Below are 12,147 nucleotides of genomic sequence, written 5' to 3' on the forward strand. Positions count from 1 at the left end.
AAACTCAGCTGGCTTCTACTTTCAACACCTTGGCAACTCTATCTCAGCTCACTGCAAGGAAATTCCTGCAGGCTCTGGGCTACATGGCTTCCTGCATTCTGTTGATTCCAAACGCAAGGCTTCACATGAGAAAGCTTCAATGGTATCTGAAAAGTGTATGGTCACAGCATTACCACGACCTGGATATTCTGATTCCTCTGATCCCCTGCCTCCAGAAGGAGTTCCTCTGGTGGTCCAAGGCTTGCACTTTAAACGAAGGAAAACCTTTTCGTCTCCCTCAACCTACTCAAATCCTAACCACGGCTGCCTCGGATTATGCTTGGGGAGCACACTTTCTAGACCATTGCCAGCAGGGAACCTGGACAAAGGACCATCTTCACTGGCACATCAATCTGAAGGAAATGTTGGCAGTTCAAAATGCCCTTTAGCCTTCAAACCTTACAACCAGGGCCTCTCAGACAACACCACGGTCATGTGGTACATCAACAAGCAGGGGTTCTCATTCATACCCTTGCAGACTAGCTATGGGTTTATGGGACACAGCTCTAAATTTGAATCTGCATCTCAGGCTCAATTCATTCCAGGAAACAGTATCTCTTAGCAGACAGCCTGAGCAGAAACATTACAGATCCTCACGAATGGATGCTAGACACCAACTTGTTCAACAGGATTACTGCAGTTTGGGGATGCCCCCAGATAGATCTGTTTGCATCCCATCTCAATCATCAGCTGCCTCGCTTTTGCAGGTCCTTCCACAAAACAGCATGGAGAGTGGATGCCCTGTCCTTCAGCTGGAGAAGCCTTTCAGCATATGCCTTCCCTCCTCTTCCCCTACTGCCTCGGGTACTACTGAAGATAAAACAGGACAAGCCCAAGTTCCTCATCTTGATTGCTCCAAATTGGCCTCGACAGTTTTGGTATCCAACCTTAAAGCTCCTGTTCTCGGGGCCTCCTTGGATTCTTCCACTGAACCCTTCGCTTCTGTCCCAGCATCAGGGTCAGTTTCTACATTCCAATCTCAAGACCCTTTGCCTGGCAGCTTGGTTCTTCAAAGGAATTTGATTTCCTCTAGTCTTCCCAAACAAGTTTTGGATGTTCTTTTGGAAGCTAGACGGCCTAGCACTAGGAAATCCTATGCCTCTAAATGGAAGAGGTTTTTTATTTGGATGCAGGACCGAGGCTCTGATCCTCAGGTTCCTGATCTCTCCTCTATTTTGCTTTACCTTTGAACTTTTATCTAAGGACTTTCCTTTTCTTCCATTAAGATACATGCTTCTGCTATCTCTAGCATTACAGTTCTGATCCTCCTGTTTTTCTCATCCTTTGGTGAAGCAGTTCTTGAGAGGGCTAAAATTTGACCTCCAAGGACCCCTCCTGTCCCTGCCTGGGATCTTAATTATGTTTTAGAAAAACTTACTTTGCCTCCTTTTGAGCCTGCTGCATCTTCTGATATTAAGTTTCTATCTTGGAAGACTGTTCTTTTGTTAGCATTGACCTCTGCCAGAAGGGTCTCAGAGTTGCAAGCTCTCATGGCTGTGGAACCATACCTTATTTTCCATCAGGACAGAGTATCCTTGAGGACCAATCCTACTTTCATGCCTAAGGTGATTTCGAAAGTGGCTTTAAATCAGACAATTCACCTTCCTACTTTCTTTCCAAATCCTCAAAATAAAGGGGAAAGGATTTTGCATTCATTGGATGTGCACAGACAGTTACGATTTTACTTGGACAAGACTAAAGATTTCAGAAAGTCTAACCAATTGTTTGTTTCCTTTGCCTCCAGTTCTCTTGGAAAACCTATTTCTAAACAAACTATTTCCAAATGGATTGCTTATGGAATAAGATTTTGTTACACTCATCATGGCAAACAGTTTCCAGGGACCATTAGAAGTCATTCTACTAGAGCAGCTGCTACTTCTACAGCTTTCCTCAGAGGAGTCCCTACCAAGGTTATCTTGGAAGCTGCCACTTGGAGTTATGTGCATACTTTTTCCAAGCACTACAATCTCCCCTTATTTTCTAAGTCTAGGGCAGGCTTTGCCTCTGCTGTCTTGCAGGGTATTCTTGCCTCCCCTTCTTCTATCTAAAGCCTCCTCCCCCTCTACACTGCTTTGGGATTCCACCCTACAGTTATGACTGCAACAGTGAAACACGAAGAACATAGTACAGTTGTGTACACCTACCATAAATGTAGATGTTCGAGTGTCTTCTCCTGTTGCAGTCGAGGCCTCCTATCCCCTCTTTTCTCTTATTTGTGGTGTATTTGTGTTTCCTTGTTGGATTCATTTTTGATTTGTTGGGGACTTCTGACATCTAGGGCAAGAAAGGCTGGAGAAGATGGCGTCGGCTGAGGGCTATGTACCAAGGCGTACTGACGTCAGGATACTAGCTTATAGCCGCCAGACTTTGGGATTCTGGCCGACCTCGGGCTGCCTGCCGGCAGGAGCACCCTACAGTTATGACTGCAACAGTGAAGACACTCGAACATCTACATTTATGGTAGGTGTACACAACTGTACTTTCCTCAGAGGGGTCAAAAACTAAAGACCAACTAGGAGAGCCCCTACTCCAGCCTGGGACCTCAACTTTGTATTGGAAAAACTCACTCTACCTCCCTTTGAGCCAGCTGCAAATGCAGAGTTGAAATTCCTTTCTTGGAAAACAGCCTTCCTTCTAGCTATCACTTCGGCAAGAAGAGTGTCTGAAGCACAGGCCCTCATGGCAGTGGAGCCTTTCATCATCTTTCATGCGGACAGGGTGTCCCTCAGGGTCAATCCCTCCTTCATGCCCAAGGTAGTATTCAGTCCATTCATTTGCCAACCTTCTTTTCTAATCCACAGAACAAGGGGGAACGAATACTGCACTCATTGGACGTGCGCAGACAAACTCTGACAAGACTAAACCTCTCAGCAAATCTGAACAGCTGCTGGTTGCATTTGCTGCAGGGGCAGAGGGGAAGGCCATTTCAAAGCCAACCATTTCTAAGTGGATAGCCCACTGCATTCATTCCTGCTATAAGCACCATGGAAAACCTACCCCACAGGGGATTAGACCACATTCAACCAGGGCTGCATCTACCTCTACAGCCTTTCTCAGAGGTGTCCCTACCAGGGACATCCTAGAAGCTGCTACCTGGAGTTCTATACATACCTTCACCAAGCATTCCTACTTGCCAATTTTATCTATATCCAGAGCTGGTTTTGCCACTGCAGTCTTGCAGGGCCTTATAGCTGGCCCTAATGCTGTCTAAAACCTCCTCCCATCCTTAGCTTTGGGAATCTACCCAAATGTGGTGAATGCAACAGTGAAACACAAAGACCATAGTACAGTTGTGTACACTTGCCATAAATGTAGATGTTCAAGTGTATTCATTGTTGCAGTCCTGGTTATCCTCCCTCCAGCCCCCTGACTTCTATTGACTGTACCTCTATTCTTGTTTACTATGCTTTAAGCTTTTTGGTGTATTTGCTTTTTTGTTGGAGGTGTAACCTTGTATATAATTGCTCCCCATTATGGGGAGCACCTGACATCTGGGGCGAGAAAAACTGATGTAATGGTGTTGGCTGCATGCTTTTTACCCCTGACTACTTGACGTCATGGAAGATGAGACAGTAACCGAAGCTGGACCCAAGGCTTTAATAATCAGGCCGACTGAGGGCTACTGCAAGCAGATAACCCAAATGTTATGACTGCAGTCTACATTTATGGTGAGTGTACACAGCTGCACTTTATGTATACTGCGACAGTGAATACACTCGAACATGTACATTTATGGTGAGTGTACACAGCTGCACTTTATGTATACTGCAGCAGTGAATACACTCGAACATGTACATTTATGGTGAGTGTACACAGCTGCACTTTATGTATACTGCAGCAGTGAATACACTCGAACATGTACATTTATGGTGAGTGTACACAGCTGCACTTTATGTATACTGCGACAGTGAATACACTCGAACATGTACATTTATGGTGAGTGTACACAGCTGCACTTTATGTATAGAACATGTACATTTATGGTGAGTGTACACAGCTGCACTTTATGTATACTGCGACAGTGAATACATTTTATGGTGGTGAATAACCCAAGTGATGACTGCAGCAGTGCATACTTTATGGTGAGTGTACACAGCTGCACTTTGTGTACTGCGACAGTGAATACACTCGAACATGTACATTTATGGTGAGTGTACACAGCTGCACTTTCCTAAGTTTAGTGCTTCTGCATCCTGCCCATTACTTTCTTTGCTGCTTCCATCACTTTCAGGATGATTGTGTCTTGCTTTGCATGTAACCGGAGTAGAGCATTATTTCAAATCAGTTTGGTAACTGGGGTAGAGCATTGATTCAGACGGATTCATTTCAGTTTCAGTCCAGACAAATATAAATGACAGTACACAAGCAAGTTGAATCCCAAAGGTTTTTCTGACATTTTGAAAAAGTTCAAGGCGCACCAGAGAAGAGATAGAAACAAACCTTATTAAAGTTATAACAAGGGAGAAAAAGTACACGGTCAAAAACAAGTCCACTTTTACTGAAGTTCACACACACTAAATCAAAGAATTGTTTAGTAAGTCCTAAAAATGGTTTCTATTTACAAAAAAAAAAAAAAAAAGATCAGAAGATGGGATTAAAGGCCCTGCCAAACAGGAGAAGGGAGGGGAATAAAGGTAGCAGTCCCCAATGCCTACAAATGACTCACTGGGAGGGGAGGTGTGTTAAGAAAATATCAAAATGTTAGCCAAAAATGAAAAAATTCTAAGGAGAAAACTTTGCTTTCAAATATTGAATTGCTCGAGCTAGAAATCCGCTTCCATTTCCTGTGGTGGCAGGTGAGATCTGAGGAGGCTGTAGAGAGTGTGTAGTGCATTGTGGGAAGTGGGAGGAGCTCGAGACTAAGAGCCAAGTCTGTAAAATGTGGCCAAGGAGTATCCATAACCGAACGGTGAGGAAGATTAAAAATACATAACTTCTACATTATGAAGATAAACAAAATGTGTGAAAGTAGTAATGAATCAATAGCAGTAATAATAATAATAAAGCGCACAGTATCCGTGGTAGTGGTGCTGCGGTAGCGTTGTCACCTCACAGCAAGACGTCCCGTTCGATTCTCAGCTTGAGCGTCTTCTGTGTGGAGGCATGCGTGAATGGGCGTGCCTTAGTTGAAGGTTGTGCATCAGGGCTGGTAACACGGCACGTAAAAATCCACTACCAAACATTCGCGGACCGGAGTTCCGCTGTAGCGACCCCTAACCGGGATAAGCCGAAAGACACAACAACAACAGATAAGAGACAATATGAAGGAATGGTTAGATGGAGGGCACACAGAAATTAACTATATACAGTATATACAGGTGTGGAACAGATGTCACATAGTATAGGGAAATAATGTGAGGAAGACAAAGGTGCCTGAGTCTTGAAGGGGAGAGTCGGGATTGGGTAATGTATTCTTCCCGTGGGAAAGCATTTGCAAATTAATAGACTTGTGATGGAATGAGGGGTACGTGGTGAGGTTTTTAAGATAAATAGGGAGGGATTCCCAGAGTTTGTGGCCTAGGGTGGAGACTGCATGGTTTGTGCAATGGTTCTGGGACATTGAAGAAGTTGGCTAGAGTGGTTAATACTTCTTATATTGTAACTGGTATAATTGGGGGGGGGGGTCGTCTGAATAGGCTGTGGGCAAGGGAAGGACAGGAATGTTGTTTGAGAAGCTTATAGAGTTGCGATCCAAGAAACAGTTTGGCACATTGTTGGACAAGTAGCAATTTCACTTTTGAGTGCGATGCAGTGATGCTCATTCATAGGGGCGAGGGTAGTGAAGTAGCAGATAGAGTTGCTTATAGTTTGGCTGGTGGGAGAGTTTTTCTTGGACATTACTGCAGCCAGTGGAAGTCCATATTCAAGCTGTGTCAGTAGAATGCCTTTGCCTATGGAATTTCTGGAGGAATTTATTTTCTTCCATATTTGTTCTCGGTGAAGGTGAAAATTCGGTACAATATTTAAAGGAACTGACTTGATCAATGGGGTTGTCAAGATGGGTATGGATAAGAAGTGATTAAGAGTTATTCTTACATTTATAGAAAGTAAGAAATAACCTTGTTTTAGTTTTGGAAGTGTTCAGAATTAGCTTTTTGTTTTTGAGCTATTTGATAAGAGAAAGTAAGTCAGCTTGTAGTTGTATGGTAGAGGAGGTCAGGACTGAGTGAAATAAGACCCACATCATCAGTATAAAGTGAGAGAGAGAGAGGCTGAGGAACTGTTATCAGTGAAAATGGAAAAAAGAAGGGGAACCATAATGAAGCCTTGAGGAAGCCGTTTAAGGAGAGGGGTGGAATCAGAGAGGGTGTTTTGAAACTACATGGAGAAGTACCAACTGGAAAGATAATTATTAAAACGGGGAGCTGTATCAGGGCTAATTCCAGTTTCATTTAGGTGATATAAAAGAGTGCTATGATCCACCTCATCAAAATCTCTGGTGAGGTCAGTAATGGTGGCCCTGTTCGGAAGGCATTTGTCCACAAACAGGAGGATGTTATCCATTAGTGTCCAGAGTGCAGTAGAGATGCTTCTACCAGCTCAAATGCCATGCTGTTTTGAGGGTAGTAGATAGAAAGGGCATCCGGTGTAAAAGTTTTGCCAAATGACATGCGGACAACAATACAGATTTCCATATCAGATCGGTTGAGGCCTGGGTTAACAATGATTGCCACCAGTACTGTTAGCCAGCAGGGTGTTGGTGAAAATTGGGCTACTGTTGGCTGAAGGAGAACAAGAGGGGAAAGGCATGCCCAAAGGCAGGAAGAGAGAAGGAAGGTTAGGAATGTGGTAGTGAAGGTGGGAACTTTGAATGTTGCCAATATGACTTGTATAGGGAGAGAGCTAGCTGATATGATGAAGAGATGGAAGGTTGATATATTGTACATGCAAGATACCAGATGGAAGGAGAGTAAGGCGTGGTGTATCGGAGGTGGGTTCAAATTATTCTATCATGGTGTGGAATGGATGAGAAATGGAGTAGGGGTTATCCTGAAGGAACAGTATACCAAGAGTGTTTTTGAGGTTAAAAGTGTGTTTGATAGAGTGATGTTTATGAAGCTGGAAATTGATGATGTGATGATGAATGATAGTGCATACGCTTTACAAGTTGTGTGTGCAGTAGATGGGAGAGAGAGAAATTTTGGAGCGAGTTGGGTGAAGTTGTGGTGAGTGTACCCAAGGGTGAGAGAGTGGTGACTGGAGCAGATTTCGGTGGGTATGTTGGTGAAGGGGAACTTAGGTGATGAAGTGATGGGTAGGTATGGTGTTAAGGAGAGGACTGTAGAAGGTCAGATCATAATGGATTTTGTGAAAAGGATGAGCATGGCTGTGGTGAGTACATATTTTAAGAAGAGGGAGGAGCGTAGGGTGATGTACAAGAGTCAAGGAAGATGCACATAGGTGGATTATATCCTATGCAGAAGGGCCATTCTGAAGCAGATTGGAGACTGTAAAGTGGTGACAAGGAAAAGCATAGTTAGCATGGGATGGTGGTCAAGCAGAGGAGGAGGAGAGTGAGGGCAGTGCCAGGGATCAAATGGTGGAAGCTGAAAAAGGATGATTGTGAGGTGGAGTTCAGGGAAGAGTTAAGACAGGCACTGGGTGGCAGTGAAGAGTTACCAAATAGCTGGGTAACTACAGCAGAGCTAGTAAGGGTGACTGCTAGAAAGGTGCTTGGTGTGACATCTGGACAGAGGAAGGAGGACAAGGAGACCTGGTGGTGGAATGAGGAAGTACAGGAGAGTAAACAGAGAAAGAGGTTGGCGAAGATGCGGGATTGTTAGAGAGATGAAGGGAGTAGACAGGAGTATAAGGAGATGAGGTGTTTGGCAAACAGAGAGGTGGCGAATGCTAAAGATAAGGCGTATGGAGAGTTGCATAAAAGTTGGACACTAAGGAGGGAGAAAAGGACCTGTACCGATTAGCTAGACAGAGGGACCGAGCTGGGAAAGATGTGTAGCAGGTTAGGGTGATAAAGGATAATGAGGGAAACATACTCACATGTGAGGAGTGTGTGTTGAGCATATGGAAGGAGTAATTTGAGGGGCTGATGAATGAAGAAAATATGAGAGAGAAGGTTGAATGATGTGGGGATAGGGAATCAGGAGGTTCAACGGATTAGCAAGGAGGAAGAAAAGACAGGCATGAAGAGGATGAAGAATGGGAAGGCTGTTGGTCCAGATGACATAACTGGAAGCATGGAGGTGTTTAGTAGAGATGGCGATGGAGTTTTTAACCAGATTGTTTAATGAAATCTTGGAAAGTGAGAGGATGCCTGAGGAGTGGAGAAGTGTTTTGTTATCGATTTTTAAGGAGTGATGTGCAGAGCTGTTGTAACTACAGAGGGATAAATTTGATCATTCACAGCATGAAGTTGTGGAAAAGAGTAGGGAAAGCTAGGTTAAGAAGGGAGGTGATGATTAGTGAGCAGTAGTATGGTTTCATGCCGGGAAAGAGCACTACAGATGCAATGCTTGCTCTGAGGGTGTTGATGGAGAAGGTCTGGAAGAATTGCATTGTGTCTTTGTGGACTTAGAGAAAGCCTATGACAGGGTGCCTATAGAGGGGTTGTGGTATTGTTTGAGGCAGTCGGGGGTGGTAGCGAAATATGTAAGAGTTGCACAAGACATGTACGAGGGTAGTGTGACAGTGGTGAGGTCTGCGGTAGGAGAGACAGATGCATTCAAGGTGGAGGTGGGATTACATCAAGGATCAGCTCTGAGCCCTTTCTTATTTGCGGTAGTGATGGATAGGTTGACAGACTAGATCAGACAGGACACTCTATGGAGTATGATGTTTGTGGATGACATTGTAATCTGTAGTGGCAGTAGGGAACAGGTTGAGGAGACCCTGGAGAGGTGGAAATATGCTCTAGAGAGAAGAGGAATGAAGATCAGCAGGACTAAGACAGAATATATGTGCATGAATGAGTGGGAGGGTAGAGGAATGGGTGAGGATACAGGGACTAGAGTTGGTGAAAGTGGATGAGTTTAAATACTTGGGATCAAAAGTCCAGAGTAATGGTGAATGTGGAAGAGAGGTGAAGAAGAGAGTACAGGCAGGGTGGAGTGGGTGGAGAGAGTGATTTGTGACAGATGGGTACTAGTAAAAGTGAAAGGAAAGGTCTACAAGATGATAGTGAGACCAACTGTGTTTGTTATTTGGGTTGAAGACTGGTATTGACAAAAAGACAGGAGTAACAGCTGGAGGTGGTAGAGTTAAAGATGTTAAGATCTGCACTTGGTGGAATGAGGATGGACAATATTAGAAATTAGTATATTAGAGTGTCAGCTCAGGTTGGACGGTTTGGAGACAAAGCCAGAGAGGCAAAGATTGCATTGGTTTGGACATGCGCTGAGGAGGGATACTGGGTATATTGAGAAAAGAATGTTAAGAATGGAACTGCCAGGTAAGAAGAAAAGAGAAAGGCCTAAGATGAGGTTTATGGTTGTGGTGAGAGATGACCTGCAGGTGGTTCGTGTGACAGAGCAAGATGCAGAGGACAGGAAGAAATGGAAACAGATGGGCCACTGTGGCGACCCTTAATGGGAACAGCCGAAAGAAGATGATGATATTGGAGATGTAATGGGTGAGATGATTGTAAACTAATTTTTCAAAGATTTTACCAAGTATGGGAAGAATGGAGAAAGGGACAGTAGTCAGTGGTATGGGATGGGTTAGTTTTGGGAAAGAGGGGTTTAATAGTGGTCATTTGTGAGATAACAGGCATGATGTTTTGAGTTAGGTAGAGATTATAAATGTGAAGAAGAGGAAGGGACTATGAAGTCCTTATATAGGACAATCATCTCCTTTAGTGGCCCCCTGGGAGAATATTGCCAGGAGCAGCAAGCGAGTCCATGTGTAGTTCAAGTAGGTGATACTGTGTATTTAGCTGTGATTGCTTTGAAATGGAAAGTGGGAATATAGGAAGGAGGAGGAGATAGGTTATGGGGAGAGGAAGGGTTGTTAATGGATTCTGTGATGGGAACTGTAGTGACTTATCAAGGGTATCAGAACTTGTCAGAGATTTGGGGTGCATGGCTAGTCTTAAAAAGGCCCTTGTGGTTGTTAGCCTGGTAAACACCTATGAACCTATAAGTGGATGTCAAATTCAGGGGCTGTGAGGTGACATGAGGAGGAGGAGTGGGTGTTAGATGGATTAGTATGGTCTTCTTCGTGTTTCACTGTTGCAGTCATCACATTTGGGTTATCTGCTTGCAGTAGCCCTCAGTCGGCCTGATTATCAAAGTCATGGGTCCTGCGTCGGTTGCTGTATCATCTTCCATGAGCATCAGGTAGTCAGGGGTATAAAGCATGCAGCCGACGCCATTACATCAGTCTTTCTTGCCGTGCAGTGCCCGAAGCAGAAGCAGTTTGCAAGTGCCAGTCGGCCGACTTCTGAAATTTTCGTTTTCTAGTTTCAGAACCGAAGTCTTCAACTAAAGCTAAGTACCCCGTTGGTGAAACTTTTTCTTGCTCTAAACCGATGTCAGTAAAAGTCAATAACTGTATTTCTTGTGGAAAGCAAATATCTCATAAAGATTTTCATTCTTACTGTATTCCTTGCCTAGGCCCCAGTACCTCACTGTCAGTTCTGTGCCTTATTTAAACAATGAACTGTTCGTCGTTTGTATATTTACGCTTCTAAATATTTTGGTACTTGGTTCAATTATCCAGATATGGCTTCAGTAAGCCAACCGACTACCGACATTCTGGAAAAACGCAGAGATAAAGACAGAGACAGGCCGCCAAGGTCCAAAGCTGCCGACGATGTTTCTCCTAAGCTAGTCGCCAGTTCACCGGTACTCAGTGAGGCACATTCGCAGCCCCTGATACCCACTACTTCAGATTCGCAGGCCTCTACTGAGACCCATTCGGAGTCCGGTATGGTGCGAGATGCTTTAACTGTGGAACCTGCGGATGTTTCTACCTTGGGCGATTCCGGAGCCAATGTGCTGGCACCGGCTTCTGAGGGTGTATTCAGGCCTACTGACTTGAATATTAAACGGATGCCATCTTCTTCAAGGCCTAAAACTCAATTCATGCCTAGAAAACCGATGCCCAGACCACATGGTCAGGCCTCTATGCCTAAAAAAACTAATTATAAGAATGGCTGAAGACCTTTACTTTAATCAGTAGAAGCCAACCTTCTCCCTGTAAGAGACCTAGGATTGAGTTTGCTTATGATTCTTCTGATCAGGATTCTGAAGTTTCTGTTTCCACTGATGACCAGGATTTACCCTTATCTACCTATGAGGATTCTGATGCAGAGGACTGTATTCCCTCTGCTTCCCCTCCAGAGGATTTCTCTTTTGGTGAAACCTTGCATACTCTTAGGGAGCATTTCCGCTGGGAAAGCCAGGATTACTCTGATTCTAAAAAGTGGCTTAGGGATTTCTTACTCCTGCCCCAACACAGGCTTTTATCTATCCCCCCTGTACTGGACATTGTTGATTATGCCTTTTCGGAGTCTAGCTTGGCCCCTGACTCCTTACCTCCTGCTCCCAGAAAACCAGATGGATATTACAGGGTTCCTGACTCTCACAAGTTCCTTTTTAAAAATCCTACTGCGGATCCTGAGACCATTTCACAGGGACCCAAGGGCATTAAGGCTACTACTGCAAGAAATCCCACCCCCTGTGATAGAGATTCCAGGGCGCTGGATAGATGGGGTAAGAAGGTATACACTTCTGCAACCTTGGCTATTAGGGCCTTAAACTGCCAGTTTCATATGTTAATGTATCAGCAGCATATTATTGGATTGCTTAAACAGAAAATTATGTTGATTCCAGACTGTGCTGAAAATAATGATTTACAGGATTTAATGCATTCTGCTGAACAAGTTGGAAAACATACTTTGCAATGTGGTTTTGATTCACTAGAGGCATCTTGCATGGCTGCTGTCACTGGGTCTGTACTTAGAAGGCATACTTGGCTTAAGGAGCTGTCTTTAGCAGATCATGTTAAAGCTAAATTGCTGGTTGCTTCCTTAAACCTGGACCGCCTGTTTGGCAACAAAGCAGTAGTAGTACTGAAGAAGAGGGAGGAAAGAGCTAAATCTATGAAAACTGTTAGATTTCCTGCAGGTACAGCCTCCAAGATTTCCAG

The 12,147-nt window shown here is 44.2% G+C and overlaps 1 protein-coding gene across 4 annotated transcripts in view; it reads left to right on the forward strand.

The window, feature by feature from the left end:
* Positions 1–12,147, forward strand: part of CABIN1 (calcineurin binding protein 1) — a 4,301,447-nt gene that overhangs the window by 1,045,166 nt on the left and 3,244,134 nt on the right. The gene's annotated exons all lie outside the window — the stretch shown is intronic.

This window comes from Protopterus annectens, chromosome 4.part0 (genome assembly GCF_019279795.1).
Source record: "Protopterus annectens isolate FY-2018-M chromosome 4.part0, PAN1.0, whole genome shotgun sequence".
NCBI lineage: Eukaryota > Metazoa > Chordata > Ceratodontiformes > Protopteridae > Protopterus > Protopterus annectens.